Genomic DNA, 24534 nt, shown 5'->3' with positions numbered 1-24534 from the left:
CTTTATTAGATTATTGGGGATTTTTTCATTACCGTACGGGATTGGGCCTAAGGGTCCCAGATTTTGATGAAACTTTTTCCAATGAATAAATGAAGAAAAAAAAATGAGAAAAATTCAGGGTCGCCTATTTTTCCGGAAAACTCAGGTGGAAATTTATTGTTTTCCCCTGACATTACTTAATTTGAAAAAATCATAACTCGAGAACGAAGCATCATAGAAACAATGTTGTTTGTAGAAAATGAAGGCAAATTTTCTCAGAAATCCGAAAATAAATATGAACTGAATAAAGTTTTCTACAAAATTATCCACAGTTGAGAAAATTCGTAAAGAAAAGCCGGAAAAACTATGCCCGAACTCGTGGAAAATTTTCAAAAAAAATATTTTTGAGAAGGTTATTTCATTATTTTAATTGCTGAAATTTTTGGAATGCACTTTTTTTTTTGTTTTTGAGTTACAGCCAATTTTGTTTAAAAATGTCCAAATGTACCATATAAGCCTTTTTTTGAAAAATCATAACTCAAGAACGAAGCATCGTAGAATTGAAGTTCAATGAAAATGAAAGCAAAATTTTCTCAAGAATCCAAAAAAAATATTAAGCGGAAAAAGTTTTCTACAAAATTTTCAAACAGTTGAGATAATTCGTAAAGAAAAGCCGGAAAAACTATGCCCAAACTCGCGGAAAAATTTCAAAATTTGTTTTTTGAGAAAGTTATTTCATAAGCTTTGATTGCCGACATTTTTGGAATGTACTTTTTTTTTTGTTCCCGAGTTATGGCCAATTACTTGAAAAATGACCATTAATATAGGCTTGCAGGGTCATTTTTCACAAAGTTGGTCATAATTTAGGAAAGAAAAAAAAGTGCATTCCTAAAAGTTCAGCGATCAAAGCTTATGAAATCACCTTCTCAAAAATATTTTTTTCGAAAATTTTCCACGAATTTGGGCACAGTTTTTCCGGCTTTTCTTTATGAATTTTCTCAACGGTGGAAAATTTTGTGGAATCTTTTTTCCACTTCATACTTTTTTTGATTCCTGAGAAAAATTTCTTTTATTTTCATTGTTTCTACGATGCTCCGTTCTTGAGTTATTATCATTATTATTATTATTTATTAAAGACACGTTACATTTTTGAGTTATGATTTTTTCAAAAAGGCTTATATGGCACATATGGATATTTTTACACAAAATTGGCCATAACTCGAAAACAAAAAAAAAACTGCATTGCAAAAATTTCAAAATTTCTTACGAATTTTCTCAACTGTGGAAAATTTTGTGGAAAATTTTGAAGTTGGTTTTCGAAAAAAAAATCAGCTGGAATTCCTCTCATATCTTGAGAAATTGTACAAGAATTTCTTCCTGAGGTATCTCCAGGAAATCTATCAGGCTTTAGTTAAGAATTTAGAACAGGGAATTTTTTAGAAAATCATCAGGAATTTCTGTTGGAAATCTCTTTTGGGATATTCTCAGAAATTCCTCCATAAATTCATTAGGAAATTTCTTTGAAAGGTCCTCCAGAAGTTTTTCCTTGGAATTGTTTCCAAAAGTTCTCAAAAAGCTCATGAAATTATGTAAGGAATTTCTTCAGAAAAAATCTCAGGAAACTCGATTACGTATTCCCCTAAGCATTATTCCAGGATTTCCTCCAGAGATAACTTTAGAAATTACTTTAGGGATTTTAGTCCCGAAATCCTTCCAGAATTTTTTCAAGAATTTCGTCTAAGAATTTCAACATGTATGTTCTGGAGCTCTGTCAGGGATTCTTTCAGAAAAAAAAACTTAAGGGGATTCTTTAGAAATTCTGAAATTCATCCAGTATTTGTTGTGCAATTTCTGAAAGAACTGCATCTGTAGGAATCTTCGAAGGAGTTCCAAGAGATGTTTCTGACGGAATCGAAAGAGTAATTTCAAAAAGAACTTTTGTAGAAATTTATGCTGGAATCCTTGGAAGGATGTTTCGTGGAATTCCAGTAAGAACTCTTGGAAGAATTTTTACAGGATTTTAAGAAGAAATTTTATGAAAAAAATCTATGGTAGAACTTTTGCAGAAATCTCTTTCTGTAATTCCCAATAAAAGTCTCAATTGAGACTCATAAAGTATTCAAGAATACCTGGAGATATATCTGGAAAAGGAATCAATGTTGGATTTATTAAATGAATCTCGGAAGGAATTTTTCAAGAAATCTCTAGTCTGAATTCAGGAAAAAGGAATCCTGAAGTTATTTTTGAAGAAATAGCAGAAAAAACCATAAAGGTATCTCAGCATTATGTTTAGAATAAATTCCTGGCGAAGCAGATCCTGTTTTGAAATATCTTGGTGAAACTTCAAAAGAATATTCCGAAACTGTAGAAGAGTTCTGGAGAAATTCTTCAAAAGAGTACCTGGCCGATTTTCAAATAAAAATCTGTAGAATTTTTTTAGGAAATATTTCTGAAGAAATGTACAAATTTGGGAAAAGTTTTAAGAGATGAAATTCTGGTGGAATTTCTGGGGATTTATATGGAGGAATACTGTTGGAGCTCCTGAAAGAATCTCTGAACGAATTCCTGCTAGAATCACTAAATGTAATGATAAATCCCTGAAGTATTTCCTGGAGACATTCCTGTGGATACTTCCAGTGCAATTTTTAGAGAAATTCCAGAGAAAAACTCTGGAGGAGTTCTTGAAAAATATCTGAAGGAACTATTTCATTATTTTCTGAAAAAAAATCGCTGGTTGTAGGTCTCCCTGGATAAATAAATAAATAAATAAGGAATCACTATAGAAACTTCTGAATCTTTCTGAACGATTTTCTCAAAATCATCCTAGAAGAATTTCGGAAGTAATCTTTGGAAAAGTTTCTTAAGAAATCCATGGAAAACATCCTTAACAAATTCTTGTTGGAATTTCTGAAGAAATGCGTTAAAGGAAGTTCTGGAGAAATTTCTAAAAGATTGCCTGGATTAATTTTTGATAAAAATCTTCAAAGATTTCCTGGGTTAATAAACTTAAGAAATATATAGTGTATTTTTGGAAGAAATCCTTAGAAGGTTTCGAAATGGAATTTATTTAGAAATTTGAGAATCCCTGGAAGAATTTCAGACGATAAGTTTTCGCCGTTATTTTTAAATGAGTCCCTGGAATTGTCACAAGGAATGTTTGAAAGATTTTCTTGAGGTAGCTTTGGAAGATGTTCTAATCAAAGAAATCTTTTGTGAGACTTCAGAAGGAATCCAGAATTTTTGATATTCGAAAAAAAATGCTGGAAGAATTTTCTAACGGAATCGAAGGAGCAACGGACTTTTGTAGAAACTTATGCCGGAATCCATGGAAGCTTCCAGGAAGAACTCTTGGAAAAATTTCCACAGGATTTTTTAAGAAGAAATTTTATGAAAATAAAAAAGCTATGTCAAAACTTTTATAGAAATCTCTTTCTGTAATTCCTAAAGAAATCCTCAAAATACTCAAAGAGTACCTGGAGATATTTCTGAAGAAGGAATCGATGTTGGGTTTACTAAATGAATCTCTGAAGGCATTTCTAAAGAAATCTCGAGTCAAAATTCAGGAAAAAAAATGCTGAAATTAATTTTGAAGAAATTCCAGAAAAAATCATGTAGTTACCTCAGGATTATTTTTTAAATAAATTCCTGGGGAAAGATATCTTTTTTTGAAAAATCTTGGTGAAACTTCAAGAGAATATTCCGAAAGTTTAGAAGAGTTTTGGAGAAATTCTTCAATTGAGTACCTGGCGGATTTACAAGAAAAATCTGTAGATTTTTTTATAAAGTAGGGGAACTCACGTATTTTTTGTCAGTTTTGTTCTCTTTGTCATGAGGGGTTTTTTGAAACCTGTTGGTCTCAGAGTTGGCTTCAAATCCTTCTCAACCAAGCTGAGTTATATACCAAATATACCAAATTTGGGGCAATTCGGCTCACAAAATCCCCCATGACGAAGAAAACAAACCTGCCGATGATACCCTTCGTCACCCTATTTCTGAAGAAATGTACCAATCTGTGAACAGTTCCAAGAGATGAAATTCTGGTGGAATTTCTGGGGATTTATATGGAGGAATAATATTGGAGCTCCTGAAAGAATCTCTGAACGAATTCCTGCTAGAATCACTAAATGTAATGATAAATCCCTGAAGTATTTCCTGGAGACATTCCTGTGGATACTTTCAGTGCAATTTTTAAAGAAATTCCAGAGGAAAACTCTGGAGGAGTTCTTGAAAAATACCTGAAGAAACTATTTCATTATTTTCTGAAAAAAATCGCTGGTTGTAGGTCTCCCTGGATAAATAAATAAATAAATAAGGAATCACTGTAGAAACTTCTGAATCTTTCTGAATGATTTTCTCAAAATCATACTAGAAGATTTTCGGAAGTAATCTTTGGAAAAGTTTCGTAAGAAATCCATGGTAAACTTCCTTAACAAATTATTGTTGGAATTTCTGAAGAAATGCTTTGAAGGAAGTTCTGAAGAAATTTCCAAAAGATTGCCTGGATGATTTTTTTTTATGAACATCTTTAAAGATTTCCTGGAGTAATAATGTTAAGAAATATATAGTGTATTTTTGGAAGAAATCCTTAGAAGGTTTCGAAATGGATTTTATTGAAAAATTTGAGAATCCCTGGAAGAATTTCAGACGATAAGTTTTCGCAGTTATTTTTTAATAAGTCCCTGGAATGCCTGAAAGATTTTTTTCAGGCAGCTTTGGAAGATGTTCTAAACAAAGAAATCTTTTGTGAGATTTCAGAAGGAATCCAGAATTTTTGATTTTCCAAAAGAAATTGCTGGAAGAATTTTCTAAAAGAATCTCTGGAAAGATTTTTGAAAAAGTTTTTAGTTCTTATTTTCTGGATGAATCTTTGGGGAACCTCAGTGGAATTCTTAAACGATTCTATAAATTTTCTAAATAAAGCTCTGGTGTCTCAGAAAGAATGTCTTGGCAGAATTTCTTGAAGATTTTACGGAAGCCTTTCTAAAGGAATCACTGGAGTTATTTCTGAAGAAATGCCTGGAGAATTTAAAAAAAAATAATGCAGGATTTTTGGGGAAAAAATACGAGAATGGTTATATAAACAAATGCATCGAGGAGGAATCATTCGAAAAATTTCTGAAGGAACTCATAAGAGATTTCAGATTAAATTATTGGAGGAGTTTCTGAGGAATTAGGCATTTCAGTCCTGCAAGATTATCTAGAATAAATATTTGATTTATTTTTAAGAAATGTCTAATGGAATTTCGGAAGAATACTTCCTAATGGTTAAATTAAAGATTTTAAGAAAGAATACGTAGATATATCTAGAAGAATTTCAGAAAACATCGCAGGACGAATTTCCGAAAGAATTCCTTGAAAATTTTATTTATCGGAAAACTTTCTAGTAGAATCACTGGGAGTAATCCCGACTTCACAGAGATTTGTTTTTTACTTATATTTTCAAGAGCACTTTTAAATTTAGAATGTGAGCTCGACTGGTTCCATGACAGGCAGGGATAGGTGTAGCTGGAAAAAAGCTAATAACCTCAATTCTATATTAAGCGTTTCCCAGCCTCTTCGTGTCATCAATATAATAAAACAAAACTTTCACGTAATTCAGCAACCACCCATTTATCCTAAATGACAACGGCTCACCTCCATTTACGCTCAAGGATTAATACAGCTGATAAGCGAAACATTTCCACTGCTCGCTACGATCCGAAGATTTTACCTCCAATCGTAATCGATGATATTGCCCAGACTTTTAATTGGAAGCTTTTGGCACTTGTCGCTCCCTTCGATTATCCACCGACAATGTATGTAGACCAAGTGAGAGAAGCCCAGGCGGGAAAGATATACGATACTTTTGCCACGACGACGATTGCGAAACACATCAAAGCCAACCGAAGAAGCAAAGCCTTCCACGAACGAAGAAAAATGAAATACAAATTCTTCACTTCGATTATCTCTCTGTCGCACCCCGCGCCCGCTCGTCTTGATCCAACCAGGAGATGCCAACAAGATGAAGCCATAAATCCGGCCGCACTTTGCTTGCTGACCGCTGATCACAGACCAAATAAATCACGTCCGAATCGACCGGCCAACCAACTCTCTCGACTCCTTGACCTCCTCCCGATCCTCACTTACAATCACGGACACTTTTTCGCACATAAATTTCTCAAATTATTCTCCCCCTGTGACGTTTCCACTCGGGACACTCTAATCAAACATCTTCTCCCTCAGCTCCGCAACCACACGTATTTGGACGCGGTTCACCGAAATTCTTAAAACAACCAAAAGCAAAATTCTACGAATATCGTTCGAGGTTCGGCGAAGAAAACAGCGCCGTCGAGCCGGTCATCACGATTTCCTTCGGAGTAGATGTAGTTCCTTCCAGCGTAGCATCGAGGATGAATTTATGGGGTTGCTGCTGCTGCTCGCCCGGCTATATCCAAACACTTTGGGACGTGGTTGACCTCGCCGGTTGTGGTTGATTTCGCACGTCGTATATTATAAATCGATCGGTGGTGGATCAGTCCGTTCCCCTTCGGGATTGAGATGAGTTCGATCGAAATACCGTAAATTATTTCGATCTGGATGCCGTGGAATCGTGACGTGTCAGGTTAATATGGTATTATTGATGGATAGATTCTGTAAAAAATATACTGCCAGTTAGTTTGTATGGTGAGCTCTTCAAAAACTGGAAAAAAAGGCTAATGTCCTAGTTGTTATGCCGCTTCTTTTGTGAAAAAACATCCAAAATCATAGATGCGTCATAATATTCTATGTACCTTCTTTCCTAAGCCTTCATAACGCATCTACATGTTTGGACGTTATGCCCTCGGACGATTTGATACTGCGCCCCTGGGGCACTTCAGGGAATCTCAGAGGCATTTCATGAGATTTCAGAAGCTTTCAGGAAATTTCAGGAGCGTTTTTTTTATCTGTATTAACGAGATTTTTAGCCTAGGCTAGTTCATCTCGGGACCCACGCTTTACTTCCCTTCCGAAGGAAGAACTCACATTGTGTGAGTTTGTCGGGAGAGGGATTCGATCCCACGTCCTCGGCGTGATAGTCAAGTGTTCTAACCATCACACCAGGTCCGCTCCACTTTTCAGGAGCGTTTCAAAAGATCACAGGGGGCTTTGGAGGCGTAAATGGAAGTCTCAGGGGCAATTCAGGAGGTCTCAGAGGCGCTTTAGAGATTCTCAAGGGCGTTGTATTTATGGGTCTTAGGGCGCTCTAGTAGCTGTCAGGGGTGTTTTTGGAGATCTCAGAGACGTTTCAAGACAATACCAGGAGTTCTGAGAGGCGTTTCATGTGGTTTGAGGAGGCAGCAGGTCAAGCCTTCTGCGAGTCGGGTGGAAGCTTGGAAATCTTTAAAATGCGAAAACATTTACACATCTGTGTGGATTACTACCTCAGGGAAAGACCGGGCATCTGGATTCCAGACAGCTCAAGCAGAGAATGCCTAGAATGATATCCGGAAGCAACTCCGAACAAACTATCAACTACCGCTTCCAAATTGCTTTAGCTTGAACAATCGGAGTGCCAATCGGCCTATCAGGAACGATGCCATTCGAACGATAACATTCTGATCATGGCATACTGACGAAGGCATATGACAACGGATACCTACTGAATAAAGATTAAATGACGACCATGAGCTGATTCTCTAAGAAAGGAAGAGTGAAACCGACTTGGACCGGCGAGCGGGCTAACAATATGGCCTCCAGTAGCAATACATACCCTTGAATCAATAGATACCCCTATGAAGCCCTTATCGTCAAAGCAAGCGACGGCTCGTATGCGGAAGTTCTGCGCATCAATCGGATGAATCCGGATCTTAAGGAGCTAGGCGCAGACGTGCAGAAAATCCTGGAGTTTAAAAGGGATCCAGAAGCCAATAGCTCAGCTCCTCCTAAAAAGCTTGCCGACAAAGCTGTGGGCGACAAGGTCGAAGTCAGAGCCCTGTACCTGGAAGCAACCCTACATTGCAATTCATGGCATAAATGTCCCAAATGAAGGATAACGTGCCTCTGGAGCCGGCCTTCTGATAGGAGAAGTCCAGAGGCCCACCTTCGTGCCAGAATACGGAAGCAGCAAAAGTTAGTGCTGCTACCGAATCCATGTAAACCTCCTGGAGTTGCATCAGCATATGTGCCTATTAGATACTGTTGCCAAATTGCTGGAAGAGTGGTCCTAAATAAACAGGCTCACGAAGTACACAGAGTGTAGACCGGCATGCAGCTTGGATTCCGGGAAGGCAGGTCTACAGTGGAAACTGTTGTGGATGCTATTGAAACGACGCAGAAGCAACAGATAAGAGGAGACTGTTACTGTCCGGTTACCACTCCGGGATGTCAGAAATGCAGTGTCAGCTGGGTAGCAATAGCTGATTCGTTACACAGGTTCATGATACCTGAGTATTAGTGCCGGATCCAGAAAAGCAATTTTCAGAATCGTACACCTCCTTACGAAACAAACGCCGGGAAAAAGAAAGTGGATATTACAGCGGGCGTTTCACCGAGGGTTCATTTTTGGTTCAGCCCTCTGGAATGTCATATACGACGAGGTTCTAAAGCTGAGCCTTCCCATAGATGTGAAGGTTGTTGGATTTGTGGACGATGTGCTGTTTCTAGTGATCGGAGAGTCACAAGAAGTCGAAGTACTGGCGATAAATAGCCGCCGTGGAACACTGGATGCGTGAGATGAAGTTATTGATAGCTAACCTTAAGACCGAGCTAGTGAGTATCAATAACCGGAAGACGGGGCGGCATGCAAGAACCATGGTCGGTGAGTGCGATCAACAGCAGCAAGAGGCGATGACTACAACATAGAAAGCGTATCGTCATCAACGATCAGGTTCAGGTACGCAGGCCCAGCGTGGTTGACGATACTGATAACTGGAAAAATCAAGCCCTACTGAATCGTACGTTCTGGCTGATGGCAATGCGCGTATCGAGTTTATATCGATCTATTCCGCCAGACGCAGTGCGCGTTATTTTTTCTGCGATTCCAGCAAGAAATTTCTTCAAAAGTTTGTCACCTCCCCTAAGAAAGGTCGCATGAGACAGGGACAAAAACGATTGGCAGGACTAGCAGGGATATTGGTCTCCTATATACCAATACTGCTAACTAACAACCAGGTTCAAATCAGTGGAACCAAATGAAGTATTACTCGAGTCATACCACGGATAAATTAAAAGCGTAGATCTCACATATTTTATGGTTAGTATGGTTTTATTTCTTACATATTAGTTTTGGTACTTATTCCTAGTGTTTTTTTTTTTCCTTCTAAACCATAGGGGGATAAATCTGCTCATCAGACACCCTAACAGGAAGGTTAGGGTAGTGTGGGGATGAGGCCGTCTTCTACAATGCCGGTAGAAGCCAGGACTACTCTCTCCTCGACCCACTAAAACACATTCCTATGGTCGCCAAACCCTACGTCTCTCCGGAACCACCAAGAAGGTATTGCTTCAGAGAGGGGCTAGTGCATATCGCACCCTCAAGGTTAGCTGCCGTAGCCTAGCAGCAACGAACATCGATGACTCGCACTGGAGAGTCCATCACGATAGCATGCTGGCGCTTAGCCAGTTTCCCGAGTGGTCCTCGCCACTCCCTTCGTCCTCGGAAGGCGGGCAGGGTCAACCCCGCCCGCGCCCTACTGCTGAGCGGACATCAAGAACTGATGCCCACGTGCAACCCGATCTGACCTGCCCGCAAAGGAAGGGTATCACTACCCTTCAGGCCCTATCAGATGCACCCGTAGGTTGCAGACAGCAGGATCTCACCTACCCCGACCCTTGCCGGGGACCCCTTTCCAACCGCGGGCTCAGATCCAACCCAGTAGACCGACGCCACGACAGCACCGCTACCGGGACTTCCTCTCCGCGGCCACTTAATCGCTGTAAGGGTCGATCTCGACCGCAGGGCACCGGTATGACCTACGAAGCCGACTTCGAACCCCTGGACCACCTCTTGTACTGCATCTGGACTAGCCATTCTCCGAGTCCACGCGCCACCTCCTCTGTAGCTCCCAGACGATATGGGTGATAGCCGTTGAAACGGCATTCCAGCTAATCTCATCCCTACACATTCTCTGGACCAAGTTGTCCGGAGTTGTGTCCTCCCCGCATGTGGCAAGCATGCGGTCACGCATTATGCGAAAACGCGGGCACACGAACAACACGTGTTCCGCCGTTTCCTCTAAACCATTGCACACTGGGCATTCGGGAGAATCCGCATGCCCGAAACGGTGTAGATACTGTCGGAAGCAACCATGACCTGTAAGGACCTGTGTCAGGTGGAATGAAACTTCCCCATGGCGCCTATTAATCCAACTATCTACCCTCGGTATCAACCTATGGGTCCACCTTCCTTTGGTGGAACTGTCCCACGCGCGCTGCCATTTGACCATAGAGGCCATCCTGACAGTCTTGCGTATGCCTCTTGTGCCGCGCATTTCGAAGCACTCCATATCCTCACTGATAAGAATGCTGATGGGCACCATACCAGTAATGACACAGAGAGCGTCGTGTGACACGGTACGGTACGCGCTTGCAACCCTCAGACACATAAGCCTGTAAGTACTTTCCAGCTTCCGTCGGTAGCATTCAGTACTTAGCGCGGTACCCCACGCCGGGCCGCCATACCTAAGTATGGACGTAGCAACACTAGCCAGAAGCTTGCGCTTACTGGCGTACACCGCTGAGCTATTGGACATCATCCGGGACAGTGCCGCAATAGCTGTGGAGGCTCTTTTACAGGCATAATCGACGTGGCTACCGAAGGTAAGCTTATCGTCGATCATCACGCCCAAGTGCTTGACAGAGCGCTTCGACAGGATAGTGCACTCTCCTACACTGATCTCCGTCTGCTGCGCTGACTGCATGTTGTTAACAACCGTCACCTCTGTCTTGTGGTGAGCCAGCTCCAGTTTTCTGGACCGCATCCACGCCTCCACAACCTTGATCGAGTGGTCGGTAGTCAACTTCACCTCCTCGATCGTTTCACCGTAGACTTCGAGCGTAATATCGTCGGCAAATCCGACAATCACCACTCCCACTGGGTACTCTAACCTCAACACCTCGTCGTACATGACATTCCATAACACCGGACCCAGGATGGAACCTTGCGGGACTCCTGAGGTTATGTGAAAGCACTTCCGACCCACCTCCGTGTCGTATACTAGTACGCGATTCTGGAAGTAGCTTCCGAGAATCTTGTACAAGTACTCCGGTATCCCCAGACGCAAGAGCGCATCAGCAATAGCAGCCCAACTGGCGCTATTAAATGCATTCCTTACATCCAGAGTCACTACCCCGCAAAAGCGAATTCCCCTCCTCTTAGGCTCGAGTGCTTTCTCGGCGGTTTTTGTAACCGACAAGATAGCGTCTACGGTGGACCTCCCCTTCCGGAAGCCATACTGGTTGCTCGAGAGACCATTTACGCCCTCAGTGAACTTCAACATTCTATTGAGGATGATCTTTTCGAGCACCTTCCCCGCCGTGTCGATCAAGCATATTGGTCTATATGCCGACGGGTCTCCGGGTGGTTTCCCCGCCTTTGGCAATAGTACCAGGCTCTGCCTCTTCCAAGCTTCTGGGAAAACTCCCTCGTCCAGGCATTTCTGCATAGCAGACCTGAACATCTCGGGAGCTTCTGCAATAGCTACTTTTAAGGCCAGGTTCGGAACTCCGTCCGGACCTGGGGCCTTACCTACGCTAAGGGACTTAGCTATCCCCGCAAGTTCCACATCGGTGACCATTTCCTCATCGCCAGCCCCAGTCCCCGGCTGTCCTACGAAAGGAGGCCAAGGACTAGGATCATGACGCGGAAAAAGTCCTCCAATGATCCCCTCCAACATCTCTGGAGATTGCTCTGTAGGAGCCATCACACCTCTCGTCTTGGCCATAACGATCCTGTAGGCATCACCCCACGGGTTCGTATTGGCACTCTGACAGAGACCCTCAAAGCAGGCCTTTTTGCTTGCTCTTATCTCGGTCTTGAGCGCGGCTTTTGCAGCGGCGAACACCACCCGCCGTTCGTTTCGCTCTTCCTCTGATCGTGCTCGCTGCATCCGCCGCCTAGCCCGTAGGCAGGCGCGGCGCAGGTCCGCAATCGCGTCGGTCCACCAGTAAGCCGGTGGCCTCCCATTTCTAGGGTGGACTCTCCTAGGCATGGTCGCATCACACGCACGTGAGAGCACCGCTACCAGCTCGTCGCCGTCTAAACCGAGTAAGTTTCGCTCACGGCGGAGCGCTTCCCTAAATACCTCTTCGTCGAAGTATGATGTCTTCCACCTACGAGGGCTTGGCCTTGGCCTAGCCGCCTCTTCTTCTATCCGCTGACTGCTGTTGTTGTAGTCGATACTGTAGCGAACCGCCAGGTGGTCGCTGTGAGTGTAGCCATCATCTACTCTCCAGTTCGAACTACTTGTTAGGCCAGGACTACAAAAGGTCACGTCAATAATTGACTCCGCTCCGTTTCGACTATAGGTACTCTTGGTACCGACGTTAGCCAAGTCGACATCTAAGATGGCCAGTGTTTCTAGCAGGATCTGACCCCGCTGGTTCGTGAAACGGCTTCCCCATTCCACAGCCCAGGCATTAAAGTCACCCGCTATTACCACCGGCCTTCGCCCTGTTAGCACGGTCGTTAAGCGGTCCAGCATTTGCGTGAACCGCTCGATCGGCCACCGCGGAGGCGCATAACAGCTACAGAAGAAGACCCCGTTTACTTTGGCGACCACGAAGCCCTCATAGGTAGTAGACACCAACTCCTGCACGGGGTATTTACCCGTCGTCCATATCGCCGCCATTTTCCTGGTCCCATCCGAGGCCCAGTTGCCGTTGCCGGCGGGTACTCGGTATGGGTCCGAAATGATGGCGATATCCGTCTCCCACTCAGAAACCGCCTGACAAAGCAGTTGCTGAGCCGCATCACAGTGGTTCAGGTTCAGCTGCGTTACCTGCACTGTGATTTGTTGCTCACTGCGGCTTTCTTAAAGGCCGGGCACCCTGGACCACCCATCGCATGTCTGTTTTCCGAGGTTTTCCCGGTACAGATCATGCAGATGGGCGGACTCGTGCAGCTTTGGGCCTTATGACCTTCAGCGCCGCATCGCCTACACAGTTTGCGCCTGTCGGGGCCTTTGCAGTCCCACGACTTGTGTCCTGGTTCCAGACACCTGAAGCAAACCTCAGGTGGCTCGTGGAATGTCAGGTGACAAACACACCAGCCCACCTTAATACTCCCTACTTTAACGGACTTTTTAACATCCGCCACAGGTAGCTGAACCAGAGCTATCTGTGTCCCTGCTGGCCCCTTCCGCAGCCTGACGGCTGTGGCGGCCACCTGAACATCGCACTGTTGCCGCAGTGCCGTGACGAGCTCTTCCGCTTCGGTGATCTCGTCTAGGTCTTTGACCTTCAGAGTCGCCTCATGCGTAAGAGCCCTCACCTCCACTCCATCTCCAAGGACCTCTTCTGCCAGCCTCTTGTAGGCGGCGCCCTTGTGATCCTTCTGGCGCTTAAGCTCCAGGATCATTTCGCCCGTACGAGTACGTCTGATACTGCGTACGTCGGCTCCCAGACCCTCGAGCTTGGCGTCGCACCTCATCGCCTTCAAGACGTCCGAGTATTTCGACTGTTCGGTCTTGATGACGATAGCGTCACCTTTTTCGCGCCTGGCACCTGCCTTCCTACGCCTTGGCTTGGCGACCTGCGCTTCTACCTGCGGATTCCCCTTCTTCTTCCTCTTCCGCTCTACCTTTGTCCAAGGAGGGTCCTCTCCTTGGATCGCCCTGCTCTGTGGCTGCTGAGGGCCCACCATTGGTCGCAACCCCTTGTTCCCATCATTCCGGGACGGGCCGGCCTTTTCAGGCCCACCCTTCCCAGCTTTCCGGGAACCCTGGCTGGGGTCCGACTTTCCAGCGTTACCACCGGCTTTCGGGGTTATTATACGCCTGGCCTTGCGGGCGCCGCCAGACAGCTCCTCACCTGACGGCTGCCTCGCCCGCTTCTGCGAATGCTTGTCGCTTTTGTCGCGAGCATTCGCTTCCACTCTCTTCGGACTACCCGCGAAGGAGAAGGCCTCCGTTTGCGTAAACTTAGACGCTTTCTCCTTTGCGGGTTCCGCCGCTGCTGCAGCCAGCAACGCAACCGCGTGCTCCTGCTTGGCATTATCGACAGACGCCCTAAGCCGAAGCAAGGCCGTTTTCAGGTCCTTGCTTATATTCGACTTGGTTGTCGCAAAGTCGATAATTTTGCCGAGCTGCTGCTCAGCCACCTCAAATGCGGGCCGTCCTTTTTCTGCAACTTGGCTGATGGCCCTCAGCAACCATGCTCCGTCCATGACCTCCGCCGGCTGGCTTGCCGTGGAGTGGACAGGAGCTCCCACGCTTGAGCTGCGTAAGCAGCTTCCAGCACCTGACTCCTCGCTTCTCCTTGTAGGAGACCTCATCAACCCGCTTCTTGCGAAGGGGTTGATCGCACCGCTACTTCCACCTAAATTATTTGATTTTGAATTCTTGCTCATTGTTCCCACGAGTTGCACGAGAAATAATGTCCACCACGCCAGAGCTCTGCATTAACGCGGTAAGGGACAGCATACTGTGGGGGGTGCCCAGGTACCCCACAGGCTCCGTTAAAGATCGAGCATCTTTTTCACCCCCTCGATCACTCATTCCTCGGCACGGGTCGCTTGACACCTTGAATTGGGGTTAGTAGTCCTATTCTTAGCCGGCAACTACGCGGCTTCCTAGTGTTGAGTGGGCGTCAGTGTAAAGGTGTATCCCTCAGCTTCTGCATCAAGTCGCATCTGCCCGGACAGACAGGGATTAATCTCCGGCCGGGTGCCGTTATCTCCATCGCTGGCCCGCCATGCACAAAGGCGAGGATTCTTACATACACTGATCTACAATATGGATTTCACCACCATGGTTTGGTCGAATAGAAAGCTCTAAACAGATACATTATGAGGGGCACTTTAGTTCACACGCTAGAGCACTGGATGTTGGGTTCTTTCGGGAAAAGTTGTAGAAACTAACTCGCTTACCGATCTCAAAATTCCATATGATCTACTCCATCTTCTTGGCTCGGGATGAACTAAAACTGTCCATCGTGTGGCTATTCAGAGCTAGGGGAAAAGTGCACAATGAAACCATTTCAAACGGTTAATTTATTATAGGAGATTACCCCAAGCGAGCCATATCACTTTAGAACCACTTTGCACTACTTCCACATATATCTCAGTAAGGCAATCAACTTGTCGATGCGGTATACCGTCTAACCTGTTTTACTATTGACTGAGTACTGATCTCCTTTTTTCGTTCTGATATTTATTGGTAGGGTCAGTGCCATGATTTTGCTCAATTCTGCTAGGAGTATGATAATGATGAGAAAGTGCTGATCAGATCGAGTAATGGGATGCTACGAGATTCTCTCACCATTTGGTTAGGGTTTCTGATAACGAGTTTATGGATGTCGTTCTGAGATGATGTGTTCTGTTGTATTTGTTACTAGCAGTCCCGGCAAGCGTCGTCCTGCCTACCTACCATGTTTTTTTTTTGCATCCGGTTCCATAAAGAAATGTCCCTTAAAATGGAATTTTAGATTTTCCCGTTTTTCTAGCCTTCCCGGTTACTTTTTCTAATTATTATTTCGTACGAACACGTCGGAGTCCTGGCGGAATGCAACAGTGAAAGAATCATATCGATCTGTTGACCCGTTCCCGAGCTAAATCGTGACATACAAACACCATTCCATTTTTATTTATATAGATAAGTGTAGTGGCTTACAGATGGTATGGGGATCTATACTTCCACTTTATATGGTAGATTATGTGAAGTTACATAGAAACTCACCCGAGGCTAGTAGTAAGTGGGTATGCAGGTTACAAGCTCTTCGATGGAGTTTTTCAGAAACTCTTCTAAAACTATTTAACAATCCGTCAGTGATTGCTTCGAAATTCTTCCAAGGGTTTCTCATGGTGTTCATACAAGGATTCCTTGGGAAATCCCTTCAGTGGTTCCTGCATAAATTCCGACAAGGATTTTTTAGAGTTGCTCCTGCAGTTCTATCACAAGTGTGTCCAGGAATTCATTTAATTATTGATTTATTAATTTATTATTAACATCAACAGACATCTTATGCCTTGACCTCTTATAACAAATACATAATACATATTTATATATACAAATACTCAAAACAAAAACAATATTTGAAATGCAAGACAAAATAAGCAACAAAAATACAAAAAAAGAAAAGTTCAAATACAAAAACAAAAAAAACATTTAACATCACAGTTCGATATTGTTCGTAAAATTTCTGCGGAATATCTGGTGCATCGTTTGGTGGGACTAGTGGAGTCGAATAGGTGGCCAACTCTATTGAAGGTACGTTGCAATCCAATCAGCGACGAACGTTCAAATTAACCGCTTCCAGAATGGCAGGGCAATCGATTCTTTTCTGCAAAGTGTCGGCAACAAGCATAGCCTTTGCCGTTGCGCGATTGGGGGCCATCCATAAACCACGTGGTCATGTTGTGGGGGGGGGTCTTTCGGGCAAAGACCACGGTCCATACATTGTTTTTGTATGAACGAAAGACTACGCGGGGGGGGTGGTGTTAGGCTTGTGGAATCTCCCAAAAACTGACCACGTGGTTTATGGACAGCCCCTTGGAGAGTTTCGAGTCAAATCAACTGACATCGATTGGTGTAACTTGGTAACCGGAACGGATCACGCCATGGAAGCAGATGGAGCGAATAGCGGATGAAACGATGCTGCACTGATTCTATTCTGCCAGAACCATTCTGATAATGCGGATACCAGACAGCAGAGTAGTCTTCGAGAGATGAACGGACCAAGGAGCAATACAAGGATTTTAAACAGTAAACTTCGGTGAAGCCCTTGGCGATGCAAAAAATGAATCCTAACGGTTTTAGACGCTTTGTCAGCTATATATGCGACATGATGCTTAAACATAAGCTTTATATCCAGAGTTACTCCAAGATCTTTCACTTGATCGATGCGTTTGATTGTTGCGTCACGGAGCTTGTAGTTAAACTGTATTGGTCAACCTATTCGGGAGAACGAAGTCACCGAACATTTACTTGGGTTGACAACCATCCGATTTAGTGCGCACCATGTTGCGAAGGAATCGATATCTTCTTGAAGTTTCAAGGCGTTAGAGATGGAACGGATTAAAAGGTAAAGCTTCATATCGTCCGCGTCTGCGTATGAAAGCTGTAGACATCGCAGCATGCGGCTTACATCATCAAAATACAGTAGGAAAATCAGAGGCCCTAGATGATTTCCTTGGGGGAAATCCGGATGTTGCCAAGAACTTAGTGGATTGGCAATCACCTACGGAGACGCTAAGTTTATGCTCAGTATAAGATAAGATTTAAAACAACGCAGAAGGTTGCCTCATAAGCCGAGTCTCTCTAATTCAGCAGTGGCGATGGCGTGGTATGTTTTGTTGAAGGCCGCGGACAAGTCAGTATCCAGCTTTCCACGCTCGCCATAATGGCGGATGCTATAAAACAATTTGACAGCATCTGTGCCCCAGGAAAAGCAACGCCTTATTTCATGCATAGCAACCTTTGATAAACACATTTTTCCCCTGCCAACGGAAAACAAAAGAGTCACAATTCCAGAGGTTCGTTATCGTATCCTAAAAAAAAATCAGTTTTAAAAAATGTATTTTTCTTCTAGCGTGAAAACTCGCAATATGTCTGTCGGGATCGGAAACCGACGAAACGGAATGCTCGGCTCCTCGCTACAAACATTATCATACTAAGTCATACTTTCTTTCGCGCACACTGGAACGCCAACCGAAGGCAAAGGCAAGGTTCTAGCCAGGCTCGTTTATTTTATGAGCCCCGCTACAGTGGAGTACTCACGAACACTGCTTAAGGTCAACCTTTCGCGCATTATGTCATTTTTACAAAAGTTATGCAATATATTTTTAATTTTTGTGGACAACCTTTACAAGACAAGACCGCGCTTCAGACAGACAAACAGCACTTTTAAGCCATTGAAAACCGGATTGTGTCCAAAATAACATACCCTTGTTTGATTTTTTTAATTTCTCTAGAAGATTGTTAAATTTATGTGCTAGTATTTCTTCGCCATACATTGTCAAAACTTTGAAGTGATTTATTCAAATTTATTTGGTAAAGTTTGAATATGACATTGACTGACACATTGTTACTGGTAACTTATCTAAGGACAGTCGCCCTAGCTTCGAGAAAATCACTGTGAGGCCCCTCCATGGACACACGTGGCTGGCACCGTCTACTTTGGAAACTGTTGACTGCTTGTCATATTTTTGTTCAGGACGATCAGGAATTACCCTGGGGAACCGTCTGATAGTCCCTCGATTTTTACTACGGCGCTCGCAACCTCCCATCCGATGTTGATCACCAACGCAGACCTTCTGGCCACTCGTGGGCACCGCGTAAACACCAGCATGACAAACCCGCTACCGCTATTCAGATACCGGCTTATTGCTGCGACGGACAAGGTCTCACAGCCTACAACATTTACGAATCCGCCGATCCATGCTACTGTTGGACAGTCAAATTCTCACTGTCGCCGTGTCGCACACGACCTACGAAGAACCTCGTGAAGAGCTCTGTTACCGGCGGGTAACATTTCCCGTAACGTTTTAGTTTGTGGAGTGCGGGAATTTAGTGTGACGTAGGCGCTAGCTCGCAATGATCAATTTGTTTTCTGTGCCTGAGCGGTGACGTATATACGGATAAAGATACACCGCCTGAGTGCAGTAGGTGGCGGCCTCCACTGAACCCAGTTGTGTGGAAAAGGATGACCCGAGAGAATGAGCGTCCCTTTGAAGAGGAGTTAGGTTCGGCGAGAAAATTATAATGACAGTTGCAAGATAGTCGTAAAGGGAAGAGGTGACACAGATTGGATACTGTTGTCCTACGTAAATCCGCCAAATTTTGGGCGGGTAGAAGTTTGTGTGGCCAGTTGACTTAGCCAAACGACTGGATACCCGTGGCAACCCAAAGATAACCCTTGTGCCACGACCAACAACGGATTCAAGATTTTGCCAAGCGTCGTATTTCGGCGCAATCCCAAGCCTCGTGAACATCTCTTCAGGCTGAAGCCATCACTATCTTGGACATTCTTCCAGCACTCGGTCGTCGAAAGCCGGCCATTTTGGAGTAAAGCACGGACAAGTCCACGTGTTCGTAGCTACACCGGGTCGGCCTGAATGCCCGCGTCCGGCTATTCCGAGAACATTTCCTCCGGGCGAAGCCACCACCAAACGTTTCACGCCCGGCCATCGAAAGTCGGTCGTTTCGGACTGAAGCAAGGGAACATCCACAACGGTAAAAATTTTCCAAATGGGGGAGAACGTGCCTCTGTAGCCGGCCGGCCTACTGAAGGGCGCATCCACGCGTCCGAAGCCCCACCAGGTAGGCCGGTCTACCCGATCCCGGGCGCCCCGGTTGCATTTCCTCGAGCTTGGACTGCTCCTCGCCGCTGCCACCGCCACTGCTCCAAGCTACCACCGTCGTTGCCTCGCCGCTTACCACCGGAAATTCCACCCCATCACTGAAGCCACCAGCACCGCTCTTGAAGACGCGTGTCTGCTCAGGCACGGTATTATACGGATCTTCATTAAACCGCTCAACCGTGAGCATTGCGAGTAGTTGGGATTCTGCACTCCGAAAGTTCCCCTTTCAACCGTTCGCCCTGAGTCCCGGATCCAGAAGATGCAGTAAGAGCCATCGGCTTAGACCAGCAGCCTGGGCACTTGGGCTGGTTTCACTACGAAACCGAGCCGATATGTTTCAGGTCCAAAAACCAGGGACTTAAAACTCTCTCGCAAAATACGCCCCTGTGGAAAGCTAATTGCATCTCGACGTGCCGGAACTGCCCGCAGCTCCAAACACCACACAACGAATCGCCATTCAATCCATTGTCGTCGCTGTCTTCTGATCATCCACCGGCCGCGACCTTCGGTGCTTCAAAACCATCATCCTCAACAATCCCAGTCGCCTTACTAACAGGTCTCCCACCGAAACTTCTGAACGATGATCAGGAAATATTGCAAGTTTTCAGGCTAGAAGATTTTTTTTTTAAATTAATTTCTTAGACATATGCAGAGTATATAAATGAAAATCAATAAACTTATTTCAGATTTACCGATTATTGAAAAGCTTTTTTTCTGGCTAGGATAATGAAGTTCCGAATTTTTGCCTGTTTATTTTCCGTTGACAAGGAGAAATATGTTTATCAAAGGTTGCTATGGATGAAATAAGTCGTTGCGTTATCTGGGGCACAGATACTGTCAAATTGTTTTATAGCATCCGCCATTATGGCGAGCGTGGAAAGCTGGATAGATGACATCTCACTGCGAATTTTCGGCAAAGCTATCAGCAATATCAGATATGAGGCACAGGAGATTAGTAGCGGTGGATCTGCCCGGGATAAATCTGTATTGCGTTTCGTTCAGGTATTGTTTACCATGAGACAGCAGAAGGACAGCATCAAAACTAATTCAAACAGTTTAGAGATCGCACCTGGGCACGAAATATCCCGATAGTTATTCCATTTTGCCGGTCGCCTTTCGTGTACACATCAGGAAACATCGTAGACGCCTGCCAAATTGATAGGAATACTCCATTGGACAAAGAGACATTCAACACGTGCGATATGGGAATAAGCCAACTTTCAATGTGCCTTTTCAAAAAAAAAAAAAAAATAATCTGATGGAATTCCGTCCGGCCCGGGTTTTGTGGATGTTTTTAACCGCGCAGCCGCATCGCAAATCATTGTCGCATCGACAACGAAGCTGGCCCAAGTGTCCTTGACCACACACGCTGCCGGAAGAGTTTCATTGCAGAAAATGCTCGAGAATTTCTCTGCAAAAAGCTGACAAATAGTGTCTGGTGCGGATGTCACTTTTTCACCCAAAGTCATCATCGTAGAAGACCAGATTCTGTCCTCTTCTCATTCACGAACCTTCAAAACTCCTGTGGTTTGGGCTTCAGATTTTGCTGAATTTTGCGCTAATATCGATTGAAACACAGACGACAAGTATAGCGCTCATGGAGCGAAAAGGTCCGGTATTTCGAACAACGCTTAAGTGCTGCTCGTTTCGTTGCTTCATCCTGTGTAGATCGCGAGTTAACTATGGATCTTTAGATATTCCTGCCAAACTTGTTTAGATATTCCGCCAGGGATTTTTCAGAAGTTCAGAAGTCAAAATTACTGAAGAATCAATCCGAGGGAAAAGTTCTGAACAAATTGCTGGAGGGTTGTCGCAAGAAATTCCTCGAAAAAAATTGTTTGAGATAACACTGGAGGGAATCATGGAGAAATCTAAAGGAAATATACAAAAAATATGCAGAAATTCCTGTGGAAATTGCAGGCCGCCCGAGCAAAAGGGCATACGTTACAAATACCATACGAAGAGCAACATGTGCTCTAATACCTAAAATTGATATTGCTGCGATATTCTACAAAATGTTATGAGAACATCATAATAACATTTGGAGGTATTTAAGCAGAGTTTGGTATTGATGTAGTATTTGTTGGTTTAGTAGTGAAAATAACCGAATAACAGGATTTGCTATTGCATTATGAAGTCATAGAACAAAGGAAACATTTAATAACAAGAAATGTTATATCTAATGGTATAATATATATTTTGGTAAATGGTATATATATATATTTTGTATATTTTACAAAATATATATATTTTGGTAAATGGTATATATATATATATTGTCCCTTTCTTGGCTCTTCAACAACACAGTTACCCAAAATTTTGCTCAAACAGCATCAAATTAGACAAGGAATCATAATACCCACGCTTTTGGCAGCATTTCATTGCAGAAACAGAGAATTTCCCTTCTCACCATTCATCAATTCAGCTCATTAACCTTCCGTATCTCTCGCAGTTGGCCACCACACCGTCAGCACCACGCTAATGCTGAGTACAAAATGCGAGTTTGTTTTTTCAACGTGTTGTACGAAATGCCACAACACGATCGCTCGAGGGTTAATATAAATCTAGTACTACACCGAACGTGCCCCATTACTGAATAGATTTGTACACAAAAATTCCTCATTTCCTACCGGGAAGAATTTCGCAAGGAAATCCCGCAGAACCAAAAAAAAAAATCCTGGAGGAATTCTTTTTATACCAGCTGTAGAATTAAAAAAAAATATTAGGAATCCTTGAGAGAATACTTACAAGAACTGGAAAACCCACTGCAGATATTCGAAGAAACAGTTGTTGAAAAACTCCTTGAAAAAATCTTAGGACTAGATTCTTGAGTATTTTTTGCAGATATTGTTGAGAGAATCTCTGGAAGAAATATCAGAATGAATCCCTGAAGGAATTTGTGTTTTCGCCATGTTGTTTTGATTCTAGGTTTTGACTGGATGATTGTTGATTTTTCTGGAGAATTCCAGCTTGCAGTCTAACAAATTATGTTGGTTAATTAATTACACTTCAACCACGTTTTACGTCTATCGTTGGCTAAGCGAGAAAAAATCCTACCAACAAGGTAATAAGCAAACTTAACATTTTTATAATTTTCTACAATTCTGTCAATTGTGACGATGTTTCAAAAAATATAAAAATGTTCAATTTGCCCATTGTCTTGGTGTTAGAAATTTTTATCGTTCAGCCAATAGTTGACGTAAAAAAAGGACGAGGTGTATCAACGCCGACGTTTCGGTCCGGATATTGTACCATCTTTAATAAATATTTTATAAAAATTGACACAAATTAACATTAAACAAACTCATCAAGTCGCAATTCTCCAGAAAAATCAACAATCATACCGTTGCAACCCTGAAAAAGGTCTAAATAAATCCAAAGCAATTCTTGGAGAAATATCAAGAAGAGCTATGTATTGGAGTAACCCTTAAGAATTTTTAGAAGAATTTCTTGAGATTTTTCTAAATGCATTTCTCAATGAATGCCCAAGAAATTTTCCGAAGAAATGGAGAAGTACCTGATAGATCGTCTGGAGAAATTTGAAGCAATAATTTCTAAAAAAGTTTCTTGAAAATTTTATTGAAACCCTCTAGAAAAATTTTTGGAAGTATCTCCGAATATCTCAGAAAAAAATCTCTTGAAATCTTATGAAAAAAAAAGAAACGTTTGAGAGCATTCATAGAGAATCCTCTAGAGAAGTTCCTATAAGATTGTTTTGAAAAATTTCTCGAAGAATGTTTGGAAGAGTTCCTTTAGAAATGTTTGAAGAAATACATGAAAAAATACAAGCATGAACTTTTATAGTAATCCTAGGGCTTCTTTTCTAGGGATACTCAGTAAGAATTTCTCGGTGCAATCATTCTAGGAAATCCACCGAAAATTTTATTTCTCTTAAAATTACAGAAAAAATGATAAATCCTAATGAAATCCCAACAATTTCTAGTGGTGTCCATGCAGAGTTTTCTAGGAAATTTAGGAAGAATTATTGCTGAACTCATGAAAAGAGTTTCAGCAAAAATGCCCCTTCGCGATAACTACAGGATATTTTCGTTAAATATTAATGCATGGGGTTTCCCGTAATACTTTGTTATTATGCGCAATTGTGAAGTAATTTCTTTGTCCGTCCTGAAATTTGGAAACCTAGAATAATCTGCTCTGATTTCATCATGACAGCATTGCATTGCCCTGTATTTTAGCGTCACCGGCGCCATTGAAGCGTAAGATATACGATCACCAGCAGCACATAAACCATCGATATCGGCTAACCGCAAAAAAGATGTCTTATGTTTCATTTCCTATGTACAGTTAACCGGACAGCTCAAGCACAGTAAAGCTTTTAGATTTGGCATTATAAATAAATGATTTTCTGCAGATTCTAGCAAAAATCTTCGACGGGAGTGTCATCAAATAGTTCCTGATTCCATTTTTAATTCTAGAGTCTTCTATATTTAAAAAAAGCTGTAGATTGACTTTGCTCAGACGCTCAATGTACTAGTCAGTGCAACTCTGCAATCCTAAGATTTCTTTTTCTTACTTAGTACAAGCCAACGTTTTGCCTTTCTCGTACACTAAGTGTACTGGAAAGGCTATATGTTCACTCCAAAAATGACTTTTTGATAGAAGACCCGGAGGGTCGAGTCATACATACCAATCGACTCAGCTCGACGAATTGAGGTGATGTCTGTGTGTATGTATGTGTGTATGTATGTGTGTGTGTATGTGTGTATGTGTGTGGACAAAAAAACTCACATCACTTTTTGGCAGTAAACCTCAACCGATTTTAATGACCGATGGTTCATTCGACGCGTAATCTGGTCCTATTGTTTCCTATTGAAAATGGTTCGGATCGGTCCAGCCGTTCCGGAGTTATGGCCATTTAGGTGTTCCGGAACGGTACCCCTGGAAGGGGCCAGACATGAAAATGCAACAAACCCATTCATGTGACCCATCAAACCACGGCATTTTCGATAATCTGATGAACGGTAAGCAGGAAAATAGTCTAAGACCATATAGTAGTGTTCCGGAACCGGTTCCGGATGTCCTACCGGAAGTGGCCAAACATAAAAGTGAACACAACCCAT

Source organism: Aedes albopictus, chromosome 3 (assembly GCF_035046485.1).
Source record: "Aedes albopictus strain Foshan chromosome 3, AalbF5, whole genome shotgun sequence".
Classification (NCBI taxonomy): domain Eukaryota; kingdom Metazoa; phylum Arthropoda; class Insecta; order Diptera; family Culicidae; genus Aedes; species Aedes albopictus.
Note: the sequence above shows the minus strand (reverse complement) of the source record.